Genomic DNA, 22,722 nt, shown 5'->3' with positions numbered 1-22,722 from the left:
ACAAAATGATGGAAAATGTATATATGTCTGAGAAGACAACTCACTATAAAACAAATCCAATCAGACATCATCTATCCAGCGAAGCTTAGAGTGTTTTGGAAGGATGAAGGATTTATGTTGATATACATTTCCCTCCATGAAGGTGAACAAGCCCCGTATGAAGTTGGAGTCATCGCAGAAATTCAATACTGGGACAAGCCTGCCTTCATCTGACCACCGACACCTCGAGGACCGCAGGGTTTTACAAGAAAAGGCAAGAGAACAAGACAACAGATCTACTGCAAGAACTGATGACTGTCACTGAAAGTAAACTCCCACAGGTACCATCATGCTGACTATAGAAATATCTCACACATTTACATGTACAGGTTTAAATAACCACTTGAAATAAAAATGAAGATACAGGGATGAATTATAGGCAACAAGTAAAATCTACTTGATACATTTTTATTCAATAGTTATTATTATTTATTATTATTATTCTCTGGCTAGCTGTTTTTAGTTAACCTCAAGTAAGATCACCCACGCTATTTTCCTGGCCAGCCAATAAGCATACAAACGTAGCTGCTAATTCAGCCCTTAAACAATCTGTCAGTTGCCATTCTATACCGGTGGTGGACTTCATCACTTGAAGTACTGGACATAAGAATAAGCTCCAGTGACATATTTCCTGCAGGTCCTGGTCAACCTACATAACAAACAGTGTTATCAATCTCTTCTCAACTGTCATCTGGATAAAACTTGGCATTGAGTCATCACTGGTGACGCACAGACTGAACTTTCTCCATACTTTCCCCAAAACAGAACTGATTAAATCATTGGACTGCAGCGAAATCATTTCAGTGCTGATATGGGTGCATTTATGGGTGAGTTTTATGCCGCTGTGTCTGTGAGCTTGTGAGGAGAGGATGTTGCTGTTGCTGCTGTGTGCCTGTGTGTGGTTATTGTGCCGTTGTGTTGGACTGTTGTTGTTTTAAGTAGACTTACTGATATTTTTACTGCTCGTGTTTTGTTGCCAGTATGTATAGTTTCACGTTAACGCTGCTGCAGTTGTGTCCAGCTGTTGTGTGTGCAGTTGTGGCTATGTTGCCATTCTCTCTAGCAGGTTTACTTATTTTTTCTTTTTTCAGTTTGTTTGCATTGACGCCTGTAATGTTTTTCTTGACTTCTGGCTACACTACTGGTGCAGACACTGATCCAGCATATAGTGTGGGTGGGCATATTTTTGAACTTTGGGCAGAGCCAGGCTAGCTGTTTCACCTTGCTTCCAGTCTAAATGTAAGATTAATCGCCTCCTGGCTCCAGCTCCATACTTAACACGTAGGCATGACAGTTGTATTCATTTTCAAATTTCCTCATGTAATTCTCAGCAAAAAAAAAAAGGCTTATTTCCCAAAATGTCACTACTCCTTTAAAATATTTCAAACATCATAACCCAAATCAAAAAATTGATCATAACTTAAGATATGTAGTGTATACATTATACTCGGTTTCTTGCCAGTGTGACCCAGGTCCTGGTCTTGGTTGATAAGTTGACAAGGACATGTAGACTGCCTCCTGTAAGCTAGTATGTCCTCTTTCAGTTATGCGTCTCTTTGAAGGCCCCCTGAGCTCGGAAGGCCAGACAGGGGATCAAAGCCAGAACAGAATAATTTGTCCGGCACGCCTGTCAGTTTTAAGAAGATCTAAGAGTTTTCATCTATAAACAAAACACAACAAAGGTAACACAGAGTGAGAAAAGCAGTAATGAAAAAGGTGACACGCTTCCCACTGCAGCCTTTTATCAGATATTTCTGTTGCCACCAAACATTAACATCAGTCTTCTGCAATTCTGCAATGGTGTGTAGAGATTCATAGATGGGGGGGGGGTAATTACTTGAGATCCATTTCAAGCGGTTTTCCTCCTGCCATATACAGTTAAGTGATTTTTCATTTCTTTTCTTTTTTTTCTTTAAATGTTCCATAATTAACACATGGTCATCACTTTGCAATCTGCTATAAAAAGCTTTATCTATGGGTGCTGCTAGTTTATCAGCCCATTTCAAATTGATGATTATTAATTGTTTATGGATGCATGGGGCAGGGGGTGAATTACAGGAAGTAAGCATATTATATTGGTTGTCACATTTGAGTGCATGTAGACTTCATATCTGCTGTGCTTCAATGATTACTCATTAACATCCATTTATCATTTAATGTCAGGCTCGTTCATTCACTCCTAGATTACGTAAATCGCCTCAGAGCATACTACAAGTGCATGCTAATGGTTGTGCTGTTTCCAACGGCAGATGTGGTTTGAAGGAGCGACATTTTTTAACATTTTGAAGAATGCCTCTCTGATGAAGAAATATGGTGTTGCTGTTAATGTGTCAGGTACAAGCAGCTACCTTAAGCACCCTAACCGAAAGGCTTATGTCATTGTTGCATCAAAATCTTTTTTTTTTTTTTTTTTCTGGATTTGTTTATCCACCCACCCATTACTCATTTTTACTATTAATATTCCACTATCAAGTCACAGAATGTTCTGTAAATAAAGCAATCTGGACACTTTTGATACCAGAACATAACACCCTTTCCAGTTAAAGGATTGGTTCACAATTTTTTAAGTCTGTCCTAAAACACAATAGTCAAGCTCTTAAATGGACATTGACACATGCTTTTCTGTAATTATTCTTTCTGTTCATACTGGCCATTAAGAGATCTCTTCATAATGTTCTCAATGTTACTCAATTTAAGTGATGGGGGACAAAATCTACAACTCTCCATCCATGCAAAAATGTATTTAAAGGTTTATTTGACGCTAATATGAAGCTTCAGCCATCTTTTTAGTGCCAGATTCCCTCTTTTTGTTACTTTCCTTCCACTGCAGCTCAACAGGAAAACACTGTCAGTTAAGATACAAAGGATTTTTTTTACTAAAAAGACTGTAATTGTGGAAGATATCCACTTTATTTGACTAACCCTCATATTATCTTTAGATAAACTTTTAAATACATTGTAAATACAAAACGAGGACTGTGGATTGCGTCCCCCATCACTTACATTATAAATACATTTGGAGAGAAACTTCTTTCTCATTTCATACTATTTGCCCAATTTAAAAATCATAAAGCTCATTCTGTCAGCAAGCCTCACTCTTGTATTGGCAACTTTGAGCTTTTCTCAACTATGGCACATAAAAATTTATCTGTACATCATGATTTATGGAGCAGCAACTGATAATTTATTGATTAATTAGTTACAGGATTTTTATGTGAGAGCCCTGATTTAATTATGACTCTACTTTGTAGAGCTGCACGGAGATTAAAATTCCCTCAATAGAGCCATCACATACTGCCCTACTGCTGCATCTGAGTCATCGGCTCTGAGCCTAGCTACTGTACTCACGTTGTACTTCCTGTGTGTGTGTGTGTGTGTGTTTTGTGTCAATATTCTCTAATATGTTGAAGGCAAAATGTAATTTAATTTGACAAGTGTAATTTGACTATAAATGTAATTTGGATCCACAGTATGAATCTGTATTAGCCCATACACTATTATCATTAGACAGCTGTAAGAGTAGTAGTAGTATTTATAACTTAACTCCTGCCGTGCAGTAATAAAGATGAGACAGGGAGAGAAACGTTTCATGTGAGCCCTATGTATGCGTGCATATATACATATATAGACATATATATATATTTTTTATTTTATTTTTTTTATTTTTTTTTTTCCAGATGTATCAACTTATATCAACAAGGAAAAATTTGATTTAAAAATCAAATATAAACAAAAAGAAAAATGATTTTAAAAATACTGTACTGAAAGTACTTATTGTTTATAGATTTTATTTAAGTCAAAAGAAGACCTTATCTGCTGGTAAACAGCTTCTTGCAGCAGGATACAATAACTTTTTGATACCTTTTACATAAAATGTGGGTGAAAGTTTGTTTAAACATGTCCGCTCCTTTTGAAAAACCAATGAAAGAAATATTAAAAGGTAAAAACCTAAATAAAAAAAACCCACATCCTTACATATATAGTATATTTTATTTAAGTGGCATGAAAAATATTGATTCTCTAGGAAATTAGCAAAGCTGTAGCATATGTATGTGTAAACACCAACACATCCTTATAATGAAACAACCACATAGGTCAATTGTACCTGCACTCGAGAATGACTCTTAGGAGCGTTTTCTAATATGCCGCCTCTATCAGCAGTAATCATAAAAAAATAATCATGTTTTATGGTGTCACAACACTGTGGTTGGTTAGGGTGAGGGAAAGATCATAGTTTGGGTTAAAATGATCACTTGAAACATGGTGAGGGTTAAAGTTACTTCCCTAAAGTTATGCAACCTTTGTCATCATGGCAACAATAAACACCACAACAATCAAAGTTACAGTTTTTAAGAAGCGGTCCCAACTTACGGTTCAGTCTCCTGCAGCTAAGTCCACTTTTTGCCATCTATCTATCTAGCCATCCATCCAACCTGCATCCCCCAAATATGAATATTTGTCACCTTATATTGACATCATCCGAACCGCATCACTTCCCCAGGTCATACTTACAATATGGCTGCTAGATGGCCATAGTTTTTGCCAGCTGAATTTTCGACGTAAACTGTCGTTTTTCTTGTGAGGACGGGCTGGTATACACATATGTGTTGTGCTCTGCAGAACATCCAGAGCATACTATGCTGTGTTCACTGATAACTGTAAAAAAAATGCAGTCAACTTTTTCCTCAGCAACTTTGTCCAACTCCATATGCTGACAGGGCAGCTGAGAAATGTAATTCCTCAGACATGTTATTGTTTGTATTATTACTGAAGAGTGCTGCCCTGACATAGGATTATTGTTGCATTACCTGAACCTGCATCCAATTCATAATTCACAAAAGATTTTTGTGGGTAAGAACAAATCAGTGGCCTGCACAGACATCTCATTTTTCTCATTCAGTTTTTACAAGTACAAAAAAAGGAGAATAAGTAAAACATTCAGTAATAGCGTTGTACATAATCTCATAAGGAAAATCTCGCCATATTTTATGTGGATATCCAGTCAGTGTTGAAAGAATATGTAGTCAATTGAAGCAATACATTCCTCAGTGTATTGGCGGTGCTGGTGAGTGAGCGAATGGTTGAGTGAGAGAGCGAGTGGCAGGAAAGTGACAGTGAATGCGAGCAGAGCAGAGAAAAATGTTAGCAGTAAGTTGTCAGTCTGGCAATAAATGTACAGTATAGGCTACAGTGTGTCAGTTAATAAATGCTGCAGCTTCTCAAGACCAAGAAAAGTCACGTCTTTTGTTTCCCCAGCTGCTGGAAAAGTGAAGGGGGTTATCTCTAAAGTTAGCAACAGTGGTTAGCCTACCCTGCAGACGCTAAACAGAGAAATAGAGAATGGAGAAATGTGTCTATCCTTGTAAAAAACTGGCCACAGTTTCACACATTGACCATACACAGTCAGTCCAGACATATACTAGGTTCTGACCTTGTCTTGTTGAAAGCAACACTGGTAGAATTGTCATTTATGAAACACAGGTCTGTTAGAAGTTTTCCACTCTGTAATGTTGAAGTACATGCCCAAGAGGCAACACTTTTCCTACATGGTCATGAGGGAAAGAGGGCAACTTGCTGTTTTGGAGCACAATAAAAATACTGTGTAGAGGAAGCCTGCCACCAGCACCAATGGTAGAAAACACATACATATTTTGTTGTTGTTTTTGTTAAATATAATAATCACTACTATGACAGTGTGAATGTGGACAAGTTACATTGTCACCTATGTCCCAAATTGTTCTCCTGTTAACTTTTTAAATAAACTGAACACTTCAGACTAACCATTTCAAAGGATTGTGCTGAAAATATGACAGTGAGCACAAGTTCATCCAAGTCTTCATCTGTTATGTTTCCCTAAATATCTTTATGGTAATTTCAGGTGAGGTGCAAAGTAATGTTTTTTAGTGCCGGAGGACCAAGCAAAGTGTTGTGAAGACGGTTTACGAACTTCACACTCACAACTTCAGAGCATATCTTGTTGAACTTGTCCTTGCACGAAGACAGGACCCTACCATTGCCTACAAAGTGCAGATGTCATCACTCCAGCTCCCTCAGCCTGCTCTTCCTCAAAACACTGCAGCAGTCCCAAAACCATCCAAAGAGGAAACAGCTGCAAAGTACCAGTCCTGATTTTCAAAGTGATGTAATGAGAAGTGTAGCAAAGTGGCTGAAGACAGATAAAAAATACTGCACATTCAATTATATTGATAGTTTTTCTTAGCCATGCAAAACCTGGAATAGTCACTGAGTTTGAAATGAGTGTTCTTCAAAATGTCTTTTCAGGCAGTCCTGCCAGGCTGCAGATAGATCTAGTTACCTTTGAAATAACACATCTTGGCAATGGATAAAACCCTGACATTTACTGACAAACTTTGTTTTTCAAAAATATAATAAATATTTTGTATTATGCATTGATATTTCATTTTTTTTTGTCTTTATTCAATTTTTACTATATGCTTAGATTTAAAAAAAAAAAAAAAAAAAAGTGCAGAACAGGTTCTCTTCAATTGTCTTGTTTCCAGGGTGAAATAGGTTTTGAAAGCACCTATTCCTTCTCTGTTAGAAAACCCACCTCAAAGGCAACAGCTTTCCCATTCTGCCACAAATGGTTTTATTTATTCATAACCATATATAACCTTCTCCCCCCCAGGTATGATTTTGCATGCATCTGACATAGGTGTATCTGCAGCCAATTTTTATAGTCATTATTGTGAAAATAAACAATTCAATTTTATATATATATATATATATATATATATATAAAACAATTTCATTCAAACTAACACGTTACATGTTATTCGATTTCCAAATAAATGTTTAGCATATTGAACATCATACTTTGACAACAAAAAGTCTAGATCAGTCTCAACAAGTTTAAAGGTAAAAGTGTCCATAGTTAGTGTAACTTGAATAGCTATTGTGAACACAAACAACACAGTGTGTTGAGAAAACCACTTGTCGAACATTGCTGTGTATTACCACCCTGGCCTACAGCTATTACTTTGTCAAAACATAGTGATGACTGACAAAAATACTCACTCAACGGTCATCTGCCCTCTCGGCCCTGCTGGTTTTGGTTGCCTTTTCCAGCTTATCTTCAGTATCCTGAAGAAGGTCTCCAGCACACCTCCGTCCAAGTGAGGAGTAAAACTTTCATGCATAGGTGGTTGGCAGAGTTGGTGTTGGCGTGAGCATCCAACAAAAACTGCCCATGCTGAAGTTCATTGCAGCGGAATTGTTCAGTTTCTGTTGGCATCAGAGGGCAATTTAAGCAAAGGCACCACCAGTTGCTGTTTGCTCTCGGCAGCTCAGGTTCTGGATGGTCTCCACCGGCCATATCCTCTTGCATGGCTAATGCAGCCTCTGCCTCTCTCTGTTGCATTTCTTTGCCCGTACACCCTGGCTCAAATAAATACGACTGAATATCCAAGTCAGACAAAACACTGTAAAATGTATCCTTGTCCATAACATCCTCTGCTCTCATGTTTTGGGATGCCATTTTCGCTGTTGGAAATGTAGCTAGTTTGCAATACAAGCGAAGAAAACAAGGGTTTGTTTTTGAGCGGCATCTAGAGAACGCCCCTTGGCTGAAATAGCCCGTAGGTCTTACGTGCCTCCAACTACGTCACTGTACACATCAAATGACGGTGGTGATGCCAGAATAATAACAGATTTTGCAGCTGCTTCCCAGAGACACAGAGAACATTAACAACAACTGTTGTTTTTTCTCACACTATATCCCTAATTCAGATAGCTAGAGATAAGGTTGAAAATTGGTGAATTGGTCCTTCAACATGAGTGTTTGACTAAATTTGTTTTGTTTTGCTACAGATTTGCAGTCTGCATTTAGAAGAGGCAAAATAACAAATAATTAGACTAGTTGCATTGCAAGGTCATTTTGGTCATAAGATTATTTATTTCTTCATTTAAATATAACTATATATTTTTTAAATACTTTGTGTTTTAGTCTTAAAAGCAGGCTGAGTCAAACCTATGACTCAACAGTCCCCTGAGTCACAGGGCACTGTGGCCATAATAAGTAGGGTATGACACCATCTGTTTATTTCATCATTAGTGGTAACAGCGACATCAGAAGGTCAATGGTCGCCTGAACAAAGGAGAAGGCCCTTTAAACACTGTGTCCATACAAAGTATATTACTCCATCATCCTGGGGAAGATACATGTCTTCAGCAAACACTGCTCATAACACCTAGCCATGATACTGTGCTACCTCTTTCCCCTCATGTACCTTATTTAATTATTCATTCTCTGCTAGTGTCTCTTGTATTATTGAAGATTTGCCCAGCTGACCAGTAGTGCAACAGATAAGCTAATTATAATATCAGTGCCACTGAGAGTGCTACAGTACATACAGTGTCCTGCAGTGGGTGGCTGCTGTGGCCTTTAATGACAAAATCCCCCCCCCCCCCAAAAAAAACCCACTATAATACTGCCTCAAGAGATTTATGTCATCCAAATAATCTAAACACATTTACTTGAACTTGATCATGTGATCAAGAAAAGATATGAAGGGGGATTTCATATAAAGTATAAAATATAAATTAACAGACAGCATAAATTATTCGACATGGGGACGCTGTGACATGACTATATATGTATTCAAGAGAGAGCACAGGGCAACTAATCAGACATGTTTAAAGAGTATCTTAACACTCCCTAACAATCTTTGTTTTGCTAGACTCCAGTGGTTCAAACTCTCACCTCGCTGTAGTGACATACAGGAGCAACAAAGCACATAGAGGTGAAACATGCTTTAAACTTTCAACCAGAGATGGCAATGAAACACTGCTTTTCAGCCTGGGTTTAAGTTACTCTTTAAACAAATTCACTCACCAAGCACTTTATTAGGAATACCTGTGCAATCAAATGCAATCCAATACAACAGCTCTGCCATAATTTCTACTTTTACGAAGCTTATACATTTTCTGTTTTTTTTGACATTGTCAGAAAGGTGATATTTCTACTTTATGGTTATTATTGAGGTCGCAGTGGATGGTGGTGGTTTACGAGAGTACATTATATTGAAAAATGTTCCTAATATTATGTCAAAATATTAGGAACACTTTAAAATAATATAATTGTCCAAGATGTTGAACGGGCACAGAGTTTTTAAGGTGAAATAGACTGGTCACCAAGTTTTTTTCTTTGCTCCAGGGTTGGTTTAAGTTGTTAAAGTGCTGCAGTCTGCATTGGTCAAAAGGTCTAGTTTGTTACTGCTGGAGATCGCTGCTTCGCTCTGCTAATGTTAGTCTGCAGGTGATGGTGTGTACAGTTTTCACAATATACTTCACGCTCGTCTGCAGTAGATGAATTACGAGGTAACTCGCTGTAAACTGTTAGGGTGCTGAGCTGCCCTTGCAGCTGAGTTCCGGCTGTTTTGTTCCGTCAACATAAAGCTATTAACTAATATTTAGAAATCAGGTTTTTGGCATTTGTGAATTGATTCAAAATCATGATTCTTATGTGAATCAATTTTTTCACCCACCCCTTCTATAAGGGACGCAATGCATGTTTGGCCACTGACATATTCGAAAATATAGAACATTTAGTAAATGGAAGATTAAGAGAAAAGGCTATTTATATTTTTATTTCCTCTGTGGGGATAAAGTAGCAAGGTGGGAAGAGGTATTTTAGGTATCCAGAATTCCTGGAGTAAAAGTCCTGAGTAATTTTCTGTATAGACAGTGACAACTGGATCACCTCTGAGGTTTGGACTGTCATTAAACTCTACCTTTTAAATCATCACCAAAAATGAGCAACTGTGTTGAAAAAACCAAAATATCTTCCCAAGGAGCATTACAGTATGAAACATCCATTCACTGGGCTTAACATTATTTTGCCTGTCCTACAAGCTGAAGCTAAAGGTGTACTTTGTAGGACTATGAAAATACTGTACATACCCAATACAGATGAATGTGGTTAAATGTGGTCAGAGGGATGCTCTGTTGCACCTGTAACCACACCCAACAGTGGTGTTGCCATGTCAGCAAATACAATATTTTCAGCAGTTAATAAGATGCTCTTTAAATTCATCAGGAGACTCATGATTTTATGTATCATTGAGGTTTCCTTCAGTTCAGGTTACCTAGAACCTGAACTGATTCAAAACACAGTGCTGGTTTCAGAGTGCTGCAGTGGTATTGAGTTGACAGAGAGCAGGCGGTCCTTTTAGGTTTAGTTTATGTCCACAGCTTCTTCTGAACTGCATTAATATATCTCACATGACATGTTTGTTTACCCTTGCTCTCTCTCGCAATGTAAATATTAAACAGTATGCAGTTCTAGTAAAGCTTGATCATTCAAGTACACATTGAACACAAAGAGAGACTCTGATCAGTTTTTTAAAAGGTAATGGGAATGGACAATCCTGTGCTTATTTATACAGTATAAAGCATGTGCCTGCCAGAATGGACTGAATCTCCAATAATGTTTTTCTAGTTTTGTATCACTGAAATCATAAATCAAATTTAATTCATGCAGTGGAGCAAAAAAAAAAAAAGTCAGTTAAATAAAAAACTGGTGCTCAGTATTTCATATTTCATGTTTAGTTTTTATCTCAGTTTTTTGATATTCAGCTCTGGCTTTGGCCATGAATTTTAATGTCATCATTTATACGTACATACATACATCTTTGCAGGTTTTTATTTTACATAACTGAAAAGTTGCAAGGAATATTATTCATATAATTTTAAAAATAAAATTTTAATTACAGCAGTGATTTCCACATTACATAATAAATAGCTGTTTTAACTGCCTACAGTAATTTTACAAGGCCTGTCAATATGGTGATGCTGAGTCTATTTGATCACTGATCCATTGTAACTTCTCATTTTTTCTTTCTACAGAGTTCACTGCAGAAAATGAAAATTCTACTCACATATTAACATAAAAAAGTCTATGAAGACCCCAAATGCATTTTCCTTTGTGTGCCGTCGGTAACACAAGTTTCTCAATTTCATTTGAAAAGGCAACCAACCAATTTTCTCTGGCTGAGGCACTATGATTCAAGATATGATAGAAGACATGATAGAAACATTGTAACCTCAGTGGACAGTAATGACAAGGAAAACACTGTGCTTAAAAATTTAGAGAGCTGCAGAGAGCATGACGAGAACAATTATTAGAAGCTGAGTTGTGTCTGTTATGTAGCTAACACAATAGTCTGTTGGACAGCCAGGCAGCATAGTTTCACTTGTGGGTGTCACTTGACTTTGAATAGACCAGACCTCTTTGCAAGAACTGGCTTGCAGATGCATGAAAGGCTCCCACACATTTGATGTAGATCAGGACAACAGATAGCAACTTAAATCTCCTGAAAACTTTCTTTCAAATGATGAACGGGTGGAGAGACACTTCATCACGGATGATGCTTCAGGAGATTGATGATGCTTCAGGAGATGAAAGTCACTCAGAGGTGGAGTATCAAGATGTCTACGCTATTTTAGTTGGCGACACTGGCCTTGAGTACCAACTCCCACTGCATCATAAGTGCACATGTCATCTTCTGAATCTTGTTTCAACAGCTGACGCCACTGCTGCAGAAGCTGGCTGTGAAACAAAGAGGCGGCTCGCTTACTCTGCTTTACCTAAATGCCACGCATTGTGGAACAAAACTAGATCTACCATGGCTTTTGAAACCAGAGCATGAATGCAAAGCGTATCTCTTTAAATCAAGTGACACCTTTGACACCTGTTACAGCTCTCAGAAACCTAAAAGGAGTAATAAAGCACATGTTCCCTGCCCATGTCTACAACTCATAGTTGTTATACTCTCTAGTTGATTCCATTATAATCAAGGGTCAATCAGGCTGAAATAAGATTTTTTTTTACAGAATATGCTAATGTGATGAAGCTGGTTGTCATGGCCCTGAACATCCTCCAATGGGAAGGGTTCATCTCTACATGTGAGCTTGCTGCTGCCAGCTCTGTACCAGATGCAGATGAAATTAGAGACACCTGACCTGTCCATGAAGCATGGGATCCAGAAACACTTTAACATTTTGGAGTTCACATAATAGACCCTGATTGCTGCAGGTATATCCCTCCAAATATCAGGATATCATAGAGGAGAGCATCTTAAAAATGATATGTTACTAGACAGATGGTAACTTTTTCCACAGGGCTTCATTACATCACAAACACCCTGACAGCTGATGATGCCATCTTAAATGGCGGCCTCTGTGACACAAAGGACTTCTTCGCATCCATGAAACTCACACACAGGAGGGTTGAACCTTTCGTGTCAAGCCACAGGAGGAATTAATCTTCAGCTGTCCTTTCCTCAAATTAGAGTGTGTCTCTCCAAATCAACACAGCTGTGTTGCCTTTGTCTCAGTTAAGCAGAGACGCCAACCTCAAATCAGAATATGTAAGAAAAGGTCTACACATGTACCCGTTTTCTACCATGTTTGGAGACACAGATCTAATTAAGCTCACTCAAAATATGACTGAGATATAGTGTTGCCAAACAAGTCTAAGCAAAACTGCAAAGGCGTAATTGAAGCACAAAAAAAGTGATAACTGAGTTTCTGACTAAGGATGTACCGATCTGATACACTGGATCATTATTAGCTTATTAAGTAGAATTGGTATTGGCCATGACATGACTGATTGATTTTAAATACAGTTTATCCATCATCATAAACTGACATGCTATCAGTCACATATAATCAGTATTTTGGCTGCAGACTCAGTTTTAGTGCCACCATAGCCCCTGGCCTGATGTTACTTTACATAAAAACACAGTTAGGTATAAAGAAAAGGAGAGTGCTGGTATTGGATCGGTATGGGCAGGTAATCTGAGTTGTGCTATTAGAACTTTAGTATCAGGAGAGAAAAGTTGGATCGGTGCTTCCCTTACATTGACCTCTATGGGATTCTTATATTTGTTTGCCTCTTTGTTTACAACAATGTTTCTTCTGTTTTTGCAAGACGCTCAGACCTGAATGTTTGAAAATAAACATCCTGCTTTTGTGATGAGATGGCATGGCACTGTATTGTTCCTTTCTCAGGTTGCTTTGTCTTGTTTTTGGCTCTAAATGGTTTCTTATCGCTTATATCCCTGAATGCCTTTTCAAAAACAAAGATTCTACTTCTGTTAAATTGACTTTTTCTAGGAACATTTTTGGTGGATATGTTTATATTACTAACACTAATACTGAATTTGAAATATACTGAGGTGTTATGCACTTGTTAAATAAAACATCTACCAGTGATTGATGAGGCTACATTCATCCTACATCTGCAGCTAACGATTATTTCTGTTATTGATTAATCTGCTTGATTCCAACTCCAAAACCCAAAAATATTCAGTTTATTTTCATTTATGACAAACAAAAGCATCAAATACACCTGAAAATGAAATGTTGGCATTTATAAAAAATAGTTGCCAATTAATTTTCTGACAATTGACTAATCGATGAATCAATGAATTGTTTCAGCTTTAATTCATCCATCTATTACCCAACCTGCTTCAGGGTCACAAAGGGCTCAAAACAACAACAAACAGACCATTTTATTCCACTGATACAATGACCATATAATAACATAATAAAGCAAGTACACCCTTTCAAAGAGCAATGAACTTCTAATTCATAAAGTCATATGTAAACACAGAAGTGGCTGGGCACTAATGAAGGTGGTTTTCAGTGGGTTCAGGAGAGAGTAACGGCTCAAGGTTGAGCCGCTTACTCAGCAGGGTGACACGGGGGCGGGTTCAGAAGGTGGGCGCTACACTACTGTAAAAATGCTAACCCGCCACTACAAGTCGGGATAGAGTTATTTACAGTTACCATCACTCGCTTGCATATTCCCCACTCAGAACGTGCGCAGTGAGGAATGGCGGCAACCACTTACTCGGCCAATGTGACATGAATAGTCTATTTGCTGCTTATGTGGAATGTGGGAGTGTGGTTGATCTGCCCATGATGTGGAGACCGAGCGCAAGCCTCACATACCGCCTTCCCCCTTTTTTTTTTTTTTTAATTTTAACAGCAGGAGTGAAAACTGGATTTATCAAGTTACTGAAAGCTTCAGCAGGAAACAAACTGCAGAAAGAAGCAGACAGATTATTTAAGTCAAACAGATAAACCACACACAGTAAATTATGCTGTTTATTCTGGCATCAATTGGCTAAAATGCTGGTGACATTCTTATGTAAACAAACGCATGTAAACACAAAGGGCAACACTGAGGCCAGCAAAAATGATCAAGGTCATGTCCGTATATTGTTTGATAAGTCGATATGTGGACATTATTATGTCAATAATCACGTTATCATACGAAAAGTTGATAATACAATTATTGTGACAGGCTTAGCAACAAAGCAACAAATGTTCAAGACATGGTCCAGTATCCTATCAAGGATATCATGTCAGTAACATCTCCAGATGGTGGCAAGTTTTAAGTAAAATAATTTATTGTTCTGGAGCCTACCTACACTCACAAGCTGTTCCTCACTTCTTATTCTCCACACAGGCACGCACACACACACACACACACGCACGCACAGAGGCTTATTCAGAGCCAGCATGACAGCTTGGTCCTGTGATGCAGAAAGTGATAAGCTCATCTCCAAGTCTCTGTGGTACTGGGGAAAAGAGAGAAAATGAGAAAGAGAAAGAGAGAGCGAATGAAAGGAGGAAATGAGAGCAGTGGAGCCAGCAAAAATGAGGGAGAAGGGGGTAAGACGGAGGAAAGAGAGATAAAATGACAAAACAGGAAAGAGCGCATAACATTTGGGCTCACAGACCTGAGCCCAAACAAGAGGACAATGTAGATGAGTAAATGATCCTCATTTGGACTCCAGCATGTAATCACAGAGTAGCCATTTGCCGAGGAATACAATTCCAAGTCTGCCATTTGGAATAAGAAAACAGAAACATTTGGCGAATAATGAAAGACCTGTAATCCAAGACCTAACTGCCGATGTGTCAGCAGCAAAATATGTATGATCATAAATAATCTTTAGCTAATGCTTTACCAAACAGTTTCAATCCCCCCCTCGCTCCACACCCCATAGCTCTACACCACCGACCAATTTCCTAGACCATCGATTGGTGGTCAATTCCAGCCTGGGAGAGAGGCAACTCTTCTTCCCTATGGATTTTCACGTCACAACGATGACTGACTGCAAATAACCGCTCGCCAATCATGTCCCACTTTCCGAGTGACCTTTCCCAAACACTCACACTTAGCACTCTAATGCCGTAATGCTTTTTATGGAAGGTACACAGACAAGTTTTATGTGGCTAAAAATTTTTGGACTGAATGCGTAAGTTGTGATGGTGATTGTGTTTGGTTAACACTGCATCAGTCATAAGTTCAGCACATGGACGATGGCTGTGTGTGTATGTGTGTGTGTGTGTGGGGGCAAAGGTTTCATCCTGTTCCTACTGAATATATGGGTGCAGAAACTACTCCTGGAGCCAGATGTATAAACGACATATACACACACAGACCTCTTGTACGCTTTTAACCCTCTTATCCCCACACATGAACTAGTTTTTCTTAAAGAGGAACATGAACAGTGTGAATGTGCCAATCTCACGCATACTTCAGACCAGGCATACACACAGTCTTCTAGAGCCGCGGGGAAAAAGGTAAGATGAAAAATAATATGAAAGACGGAATCTCTAATAAAATATTGTTAATTTGAGGTTGTGTCTGATTATGAGATTTTTATTGCAGTTTACACAGAAATCAATCGTTTTAATTGAGATTTTATGTGCATATATTACTTTTATTGCCTTAATATGTTTCATATTATGTGTTTTATTGCTTTTATATATTTCTTTTATTGTTTATATTGCGTATTGCACATCTGTTAATATTTGCATTTTATATATGCCGATTATTGTTTCTTATATTTTATATTTGTATTGTAATCAAGGCATCTTTGAAAAAGAGAGCTTTCTCTCAACAGCCTACACTGTATGAATAAAGGTTTGTATCAAAGTAGGTTTACAGCCTAAATGTACCTTTTATTATCCTTTATTGATTCAATAACAACACTATAAGCTGAGCATTATTTTTCAGATGTTTAAAACTGATGATTGAGATACTGCCGCCAATAATGGTTTACAGATACATGTGATGAGCTAATGATATGGGCTCAAAAAATCACCATAGTTGGCAGTGTTGGGAAACCGAGCTGACGTGGCATTATCGGTAAAATTGCTCTTCTTTGCCGTTCTTTTCATCGACAGGTCTAACAAGTGGTGGAGCTGGCAGAAGTATTGATATGCAAATTAGTGATTAAGGACATGTCTACACCCGTTATGGCCAACTGTGCGGAAATGAGGCTCGTGGAAGAAATCTGCACTGGTTTTTTGTTGTTGTTTTTTTTTTTTATCAGCTTTGAAAGATTTTTGCAGCAAATTGATGGTTAAACCTAAAAATAATAGTGGCTTTAACAGACTTTGTTTTATGCACACTATGTTTTACTGACATCTCAAACTGAGTATCATCACAGATACAGATTTGTTCACTCAGACAGACCTTTCAGCCCACATACGTCCTGTATCACCAGTTTTAGTTTCTGTTCTTCCACGAGGAAGGCTCAACCTGTCACTTCATTTGTTTCATCTTTTCCTCGCTCAGTTCACTCTCATCTCTCAAATGACTCAATTCCCTTCTTCTATTTCACACGAACTGTCTGTCACCCCACTTTATATAAAAGCTTATATGAAAAAGGTAAGAGAGATATACGCTTTTGATTCAGTTGTTTCAACTGACTGCTATGTGAGCACTATTTTTTTGTCTTGACTTTATCACATAGTGTTGGAATTACATTTTCTGTTTCCGTATTACAAAGTCTGCATTCGGTTCGACCGGGACACTTTCATCAGAATCTATCTAGAAACTACCTTTGCAGTCTGCATGATCAAGTGTAAAGAGCCATTTGCTCTTTAACCTGTGCAGATGATTTAGGAGGGCTGGTCACACTCTGATTTCATTAAATGCGCTTCACCTATTCCCTTGCTTCATTAATGAATGAGAGAGGTAGGTTAAAGATAGCACTATGCTAATAGGTTGTGTGTGAGACAGGGGAAGATTGAGGTAGACACACAGGGAGGGAGAGGGCGAGAGAGGGGGTAAGGAAGGTAGGGGAGCGAGGCAGGATTCAGAAGTCATTAAGGTCAGTTAAGATGAGGTCTCACATTGCCACAGTGACACCTGGGTCATCAGTACAGAGCTGTGAACACCAGGGAGAAGGTAGGCAGCAGCAGATGTGTGTGTGCGTGTGCAATTATAGGTTAGGTGTGATGTTACATCTGCAATATATACAGTGTATTCATACAGACAAGTAACAAATTAAAGGGGAAAGCCTGAATAAATGAGTGAAAAAAAGATGCTTCCATTGGGGCAAACTGTGTCTCTGAGGATGAGTTTTATGAGAATGAAAATAATATGAAGCATATGCTATGACCATCGCAGTCAGCAGCTCTCAACCCAGTTGAACAGCTGTGGGACTCTGCAGCACCATCGTCAAAACACCAAATGAGGGAATATCTTTTGGAAGGATGATGTTGCAAAGAAGCACTCAGGCAGTTCTGGGAGCTTGTGGTGACCACACATCTGATTTTGTTTTTTTCCTCCAATTTGTCACCCATCTCTTAAATAATTCATCTCTTGCCTAATGTCTGTCATGGATTCCAACAGCCTCTTTCTGAGAAAACGCAGTTTTACTGGATGAATCAGCACAGCAGTGTCAGATCTACAAGCAATATCTGGAGGTATTTTATCAGTGTGTTTCATGTTTTGTGCACAGAACAAAGACACAAGAATGATTAAGAAGAGTTGGAAAGCATTCATCAAAAATGGAAAATGTACACAGAGCCTATTAGAGAGATCACATGCTGTGGTTTGGCCATTATATGAAAACAGATAAATCTGCTTGACAGTTGCTGTGAAGATGTTTGAGCTTCGAAGTTTTTTGTCAAGGATATTATGTTCATATTCAGATATGAGTTTTTTTTTTTGAAGGATACTGTAGTACCAACTGTAAAACTAAGAAAAACAAGAACAATAGTTTCTCCAAAGTGAGTGGAGAATTCAAATTATTTAGGTAACAAGTCAGTTGTAAAACTGTTGGTTTTAATCATATACTTAAAGATATCTAGGACGCCTGTCCTGGAGGTCTGTACAGGCCTGTTTTTTTTTTTTAAGACAACACCCACAGGCTCCTACAATCTGTCAATTCCTGCCCCCTAGCCCGCTAACTGAAGTTTGTGTGAATTAATGTTTAACAATTTTGAAGTACTGATTGCTAATTTCTGTAAAGGGTTTCCATAAACAAAGAAATAATATAATTTACATAATAATATAATTTACAAACTGTTGGCAAATAGTTAATTGGTGCATGAAATGCTGCACCATGACCGCACATGAAGAATATCAAACAATCTGTCTCTTAAAATATGCAGTTTTTGGGTGGTCCATTTTTCTTTTTGTACAACCATGTCTGTTTACAGTATTTCTTATCACATTCAAAAGAGCCACAACACATCTTTAACACATGGGCACCATTCACACTGTATACTTGCCACAAAGACGTAATGCAAAAAAACTTACTTGGTGGGAATCCAAACATCACACTCAGACCCTCCTATGCATTCACTCTCCCTCTTCAACAGTCCTCACCACTGACCTCATAAAATATGAGCTTCAGCTATACAGTATAATCAAACATTACCTCAGGTTTCTGATGTTACCATAACAAGTTATTTTCATGGTTACCAGCAATATATGGAGTGCATACAGGCAGGCAGTTGCTTGGATTTGATGGAAAAATTCAGATTTCAGATCGCAAATCTGGTTAGGAGCAATGAAAAAGTTACAGTGTGAGCTATAAAGGATACTGCCACTGTGTAGTCATAGAAACATCCCTACTTCTGGTGGCTTGCAAAGGCCACAGAGTGGAGCACTATTAAAAATGCATCAGATGGATTCACAAGCCGAGGACTGAGGGCTCCTATACTGCTCTCATTACTGTATCCATTTACAGTGCACTGAAATTATTATGAAAAACGCTGCTGAAATTCATATCGACATTTACATCTTATAAAGAGAGTGTGATTAGAGTATGTGTGTATGAAAATGTCTGTGTATTTCTGAGTGCATACATGAGTCATCCCCTCATTGTGTTAGAATCAGTGTGAGATGGTGTATTTTTTTTTAAATTTATTTGACTTTTTGCTTTTCAACCTTTTACAAGACAAATCAAAGTATGGAGAGAAGGAGAGATTAGAAGAGAGAGGGATGATTTGCAAATTGGTCATTATAACAGTACAGTGTCCTCTCAAAGGATAATGTTTTATATCAGTGATGATTGCAAAGCTATTAACTAAAGCATTGAGTAGATTAACAAAACAAAAATTCAAGTCAATTTTCAAGCAAAATGCCAAACATTCGCTATTTCCAGCTTCTCAAATGCAGGAATTTGATGGTTTTTTTGGTCGTATGATAGTAAACTGAATATCTTTGGGTTTTGGTTCAATAGATCTCAATTAATCGATTCATTGTTTGGTCAATAAAATGTCATAGAAGACTAACTAACCCAGAGAATAATCGCCTTTGAGAGGCTGGAATCGGAGAATTCGGTCTTTTTTTTTTTTTTTTTTTACTTAAAATGGCTCAAAACAATTAATCATCAAAATAGTTGGCAATAAACTTTTTGTCGATCGACTAAATCGATTAATCAACTAATCATTGCAGCTCTAATTTGGTTTACCAGTCAAAAGTTTGGGCACACTTTCCCATTGACTTGAATGGGCAACTATGTAACTTTTTTTTATTACTTTCACTAGAGTTGGTTCAAAAATTGGACACACACCCACACACATACTGTAATCACAAAGGTGCCTCCATTCATGCACACACAAATATACTGGTTATGGATACTTGTGTGCAAACAAGATTACACATACACACTGACTAGGTCCTCACCTCTCAAGATTGTATAAATGTCCTGAGGAGAAGATGGTGTATTTCATCTACACACATGACATCTAGCCCAACACTGTGAAGAGGGCAAATGTATGTGCTCTCAAACAAATTTACCTTGGCAGAACAAATTAACTTAAATCTCACAAGCCAACAAAATAAACAAGTGCAAATGTGGAAAACTTAAGAGTAGAATTGTTTTTATTCATTTTATTTTGTATGTTTTGTTGTCTCTGAAGAATGTGGTTGGGATTATTTTATTTAAATCATAACTGTCAACAGATTTCAGTGGGACTATTTGTCCAGTAAAAAACACAAGAGTAGTTCATGGTAGTTAAGGCACACACATGTGCCTGGATCCATTCTGGCCAGAGACGGTTGTTGCATAATATTCTCTTTCTCTCCCCACGTTTCCTGTCTATCTCAACTGTCTGCTGTCAATAAAAGCTAAAATGCACCCCAAAAAATGTTGGAATTGATAACATCACTATCCTGTCAACTCTTTATAAAAACAGCAATTTCCCTTGAACAGCAAAAGCAGGATACTATATCGTGACAACTTGTGGTGTGCCATATGTGCGCTAAATGACGCAACACTTTACAATGAAAACAGTGAGATATGTTCTGAGTAACCAGGACATTCTGTTGGGAACACATGTTGCTGTTGAAACTGAATAATATTGTATTTTTTTTTCATGCCTTGAGCACCACAAACAAAATCCCTTTCACCTCCATTGTACTGGGATGGTAACACAAATCTCAGTGGCAGGTAATTCAAAACAGAAACTATGCCTCAATGCCACAAGGGATAAGGAGGAGATATTTTTTATGATTTGGATGAACCGATCCTTTAATTTACACCGCAGTTACAACAAACAAACACATCTTTCTCAGCAAGCTTTCATTGGTTGCGACCCCGATGGACTGATGGGTGTTTGTCAAAAAACTTAGTGAATTTCCTTGCACTGTATATAAGTGGCAGTCAGCCAAAGTCTTAGAAGAAATATTAAAAGATAAATGAAAGTGGGAAGGTGTCATCACTGAATGTCTGGAGAGAACACTGGGCTTGACATTGATGTAGTAACATCAAACAGGTTTATTATTGTTCACACAAACAGAAACAACATTCACAATGCCACCTGACGAGGAGTGACATGTTCTTCTTTTATTATTGAACCAATTACCTCATGCGTACCACTGACAGATGCCTTCATGAATTTCAAATGGTCTTCTAGCCTCCCTCTGTTACCTCCTACCAGGCCTGAATCCCTGAAGCAGGTAAGTGGAGTGCTTGAGCATGAGAATCACTGAAGCATTTAAAGTGAAAACCACAATAACAAATTCTCATATGTATACTTATAATCTTAGACAAAAAAAAAAAAATCTGTATACACTTGCTGATTTTGCTTTAGCATACAATGACCTCTCAATCACCCTGCATATTTTGTTCCACATTTCTGCCATTTCAATTCCAACTAGTGTCCATCATTTCTACCTTGTTTATGTGCATAAACACAAATAAAACAGGTCAACGGAAAACAACCAAGTATCACAACACCTTCCTGTACATTAAAACATTTAACAATATTGTCTTCCAAGTCTAATGAAATGATATTTGGTGGCTTACTTTATGTCTGTAACCAACCTACCAAACAAGAATATTGATATTGGACAATTCCACAAAACACCAAACATCAATGACAATGTTTTTAACACCCAATGCCAACTTTTTTTTCCAATTCTCGCTTTTAAAATATCTCTCCATGGCAACTATGTTATGATTTAGGCTAGAGAGAGATTGATTTGTGACATCATAACTAGTTTGTGGCCATTTATGGTCCAATATGCAATATACAAGTGTGATATGGAAATCTGAAGCCTCCAGTGTACATACAGTGAGAATGGACTTTTCAGTGAAGTAGGAAAGAGCTTGTTTCCAGCGGTTAAACTTCTGAAATTAATATATACATATTCATAGATTCTGGGTTTTCAATGAGGGAGAAAAAGGAGGAGATGTAATATTAAAAATGTAATTGACTTTTTTTTGTGGAAAAACCATAGATACAAATTATTATTCAAATCAGAGTATATGGCTGCACAAGGGAGTAAGTTAAGATGAAATCCCCTGTGGTCAAACACAGTAGCAGGACACCTGCTGCCTCATCACTGTATAGGTGGAAACGACACTGCTTACCCATAGAGTCTATTTTACTATCTGTCCTCAGTTGTCAGAATAAAATCCTTTCGTGGTGATATTAACAATAAATGTCTTTTGAGGTTTCACTGCCTCCACATGTTTTATGGTTTAAGGTGAAATACTTTAAGCAGAGCTGCAATGGGTGCCATGGGTATGCTGCAAATGTGACAGTTAAGGGGCTCATAGAAATATATCCAAACAGGTTACAAGCTTTCCTGGTTAAGTTATGATCGTTTTTCGACAGCTTTTTATTAACAGCAGAGTCCTGACGTAATAGAGAAAAAAGCAGTTTCCATGTGTGCTGCAAAGGCTGCGAAGGAAACACGACAAAACATATTAATTAGTTTTCAATCTTGTGCAGTTTCTCAATAACAGTAGATCAGGGCAAAATGGTCTTTATACACTATAGTACACAGTGTATGAGGTTAAAGTGATTATACAAAAAGTATTATGAAAACAGATTTTTAGCCTGTTTCTCATAGATCTTCCTCCCTTTACAATGTCACATTAAAACTGCACT

The sequence above is a fragment of the Thunnus albacares genome, chromosome 3, assembly GCF_914725855.1.
Source record: "Thunnus albacares chromosome 3, fThuAlb1.1, whole genome shotgun sequence".
NCBI classification, from domain to species: Eukaryota; Metazoa; Chordata; class Actinopteri; order Scombriformes; family Scombridae; genus Thunnus; species Thunnus albacares.
This window is presented reverse-complemented; position numbering follows the sequence as displayed.